The sequence below is a fragment of the Giraffa tippelskirchi genome, chromosome 2 (assembly GCF_054371585.1).
Source record: "Giraffa tippelskirchi isolate mGirTip1 chromosome 2, T2T-mGirTip1v1.2.pri, whole genome shotgun sequence".
In the NCBI taxonomy this organism is placed as follows: domain Eukaryota; kingdom Metazoa; phylum Chordata; class Mammalia; order Artiodactyla; family Giraffidae; genus Giraffa; species Giraffa tippelskirchi.
In genome coordinates, this window is record NC_137276.1 from 83,046,720 (window position 1) to 83,049,756 (window position 3,037).

The 3,037-nt window shown below is 52.7% G+C and overlaps 1 long non-coding RNA gene across 1 annotated transcript; it reads right to left on the bottom strand.

Moving 5' to 3' along the window:
- Positions 1-788: 788 nt before the first annotated feature.
- LOC145538058 (uncharacterized) lies at positions 789-2,341 on the bottom strand. The gene is made up of 2 exons (XR_014076616.1): positions 2,048-2,341; positions 789-1,184 (listed from the first exon to the last, which is right to left on the bottom strand). It is a non-coding gene; the product is annotated as an uncharacterized LOC145538058 (long non-coding RNA).
- Between the last annotated feature and the right edge of the window lie 696 nt (positions 2,342-3,037).

Sequence of the window (3,037 nt, forward strand, 5' to 3'; positions counted from 1 at the left end):
ATCAATCACCCCTAAGCCCTGAGCACAACATGGGGGAGGAGACTGCTCACGAGGCTGGGTCACACAGGCCACAGAGCTCCCTCCAGAAAGCTGAGTAAACCCATCTCTGGGACCACATCTCTTCTCTGGGGCTGAATCCCAGTGAGGCAGCTTGTCCAGGAACCATGCCCATCAGTTATAACTGGGGTTTTACAGAAAGGTAAGAGGAACACAGATCTGGAGGCAGAAGTGGCAGCCTGGAGCTCTGATTTCCCACTTGGCTGGCTGTACCCCTCTGCCTTTCTGAGCCTCAGCCGCCTCCTGATGGGCCCTGGTGAGCCTGTGTGCCCCCGGGGGTGTGCTGGCCTGTGTCCACCCGTTGATCTCACACATGAGGTTATCACTGCAAGGAGCTTCCCGATTTTGTCTGGAGTGCTCATCTGTCTGGGAGGTGCTCTCTGTTTCCAGATCCTAGAGGGCAGCAGGGGCCCACCCATCCCAAATTCTGGACCATCCCAGAGGAATACAGGGAAACAGACGAGCCAAGTCCATGCAGCTGATGGCTGGGCCTTGGCTCATGGAATTATCCAGGATTCCCAGAGAATCCATTGAGTCGGAGGGGCCAAGCCCAGGGGAGGAGAAGGAATTGGGGGTATCAGGTCTTAATGTGGACACAGAAGGCGGGGGGGGGGGGGGGCAGTCTGGTCACGTGACAAGGACATCCTGGGAAAGAAACCCGGATGTAACATTATGCAGAACCTTTCCCTGAACGAAAAAGCAGCGAAGGGAGGACTCATCCACAAATAGTAAGTGAAACCAAACCTTGCGTCACTTAGGGTGAAAGTTCAGCCCACAAAACCCCCCTTGGTGAGCCTCCAGATCCTGCCCAATTAGCCCCGCCCACAAAGAAACTGGCCGGTTGGGTCTGAGTCCAGACTCTCAGCCAAGCTTCCGGGTGCAGAACCGTCTGTGGTCACGTCAGTGACCTTTCTGTACTCAGCACAAATGATCATTTTTATAAGCAGACCTCATGCATGATCAGGTCTTAGGCTTGATTTCCAATTTGTGTTTCTTTTCCTTTAGCCTCAGCTCGGATTTGTCTCCATAGGCCTGCACTGTGCGACAATCCATTCTCACACTCTGTCCCGCTGTGGTGTTCTCCTGCCCCGTTACCAGCCTCCTTCTGCCCGGATGTCATGTCCTGCCTTTAAAAAGATGAAAGTATTTATTTGGCTGCACCAGGTTTCAGTTGTGATGGTGGTGCTATGCTCAGTCTTGTCCGACTCTTTGCAACCCCATGGACCGTAGCCCGCAAGGCTCCTCTCTCCATGTAGTTTTCCAGGCAAGAATACTGGAGCAGGTTGCCGTTTCCTTCTCCAGGGGATCTTCCCAACCCAGGGATTGAAACTGCATCTCTTGTGTTTCCTGCGTTGGTAGGCAGATTCTTTACCACTGCACCACCTGGGAACTCCCCCTTAGTTGTGGTACCCAGGATCTTTAGTTGCAGCATGCAGGATCTAGTTCCCTGACTGGGGACCGCCTGCACTGGGAGTGTGGAGTCTTAGCCACTGGACCACCAGGGAAGTCCCTGTCCTGTCTCTTTCACCTCTCCTCCCTGTGACTCCTCCACCAGCCCCAGAGCATGAGCACGTGTGTGTGTATGTACGTACATGTATACAAAGCTGCCCCTGATGAAAAATCTAGTAGCTGGAACAAGAATTCCCCCTGATGAAAAATCTAGTAGCTGGAACAAGAATTCATTCATTCAATCAATAAATATGGCACTTCCTGTATGTAAAAACTAAGGATAGAGCAGACAGACAGAACTCCTGTTATCCTGGTGGGGCCCAGCCCGGTGGTGCACTGCTAAGGAGACCAGGGTGATGGTGCTAGGGGACCAGGCGGCGCAGCCTCAGGGGGACCTGGCTTCTCTGCTCACACCAGTCCCGTGATGGGCCCTCCTTCTGCTCGGTGCCCACATGCCCCAGGCCTCAGCTATGGAAACGCTAGGGAAGCCTTGTTCTCCCACAGGATTTTGCATCACATGAGGATCAAGTCTCAACATCACCTGCAGGAGGCTTTTCTGTTAGAGGAAGTTGTGAGGGGAGAGGCTGTGTTTTTTCAGGCCATCACAGGCTTGAACTCAGACCTGGTCTCTTTCCTTTAGGAGCCAAGTTGGCCCCAACAGTGGTGTCAACCTGTGGACCGGTTGTGATGACTCACTGTCCATTATCATTGAAGTCGGAGGAAGGCAGGACTTGGCGTTGGACTGAGGGTGGGAGGAGGGGCAGAACTGGAAGGTACTGTAACAGGGAGGGCAGTGAGGGAGGCTGGCAAGTTGTTAAGGTGGGAAGAGCAGGTCGCAGGACCACTAGAAAGTGAGTGACCTCAGAATGCTGACAGGGGGCGAGGTCCTCATCACTGTGGTAGCCCAGGTGGAGTGGTGGGGAACCACACAATGAGGGGGCCAAGGTGCAAATCTTTCTGCTTATCTCCAGCTGTGTGTCCTTTCGTGAGTTACTTAACCTCTCTGGGGCTCATTTCATTCATATGGAAAATACATTTAATGACACCTACTTTAGAGGGTTGTTACAGAGACAATGTTTGCAAAGAGCCTGGCACATTGAAGTTATTTCATTAATAATACCCACCATAATGACCACACGTCTGGGAGGTTTATCCTCCCTAGCAGGAATTTCAGAGATCTTCCAGTTCAGCAGTTCTCAAACCTTAGCCTGCACCAGGACTGCCCAAAGAACGTGTTAAAAACTGACTTCTGGGCTTCTCTCCCCTGCCCCTCCCTGAGGTTCTGATGAGTAGGTCTGTGTGGGGCCCGAGTATCTGTTCCTATAACAAGTTCCAGGTGGTCCTGACGCCGCTGTCTGGGGGCCACACTTTGAGAACTGCTGTACTAGCGTAAACCCTGATTTTGGAGATGAGAATCTTGAGGTTCTGAGTGTTTGCTCCTTGCCATGGTCAGCAGAGTCTAGGCCTCCCAACTTCTGGTCCAGGCCAAGGTCAGGACAGAGAGCATGTTGCTAGGGTCAGGATGCAGGAA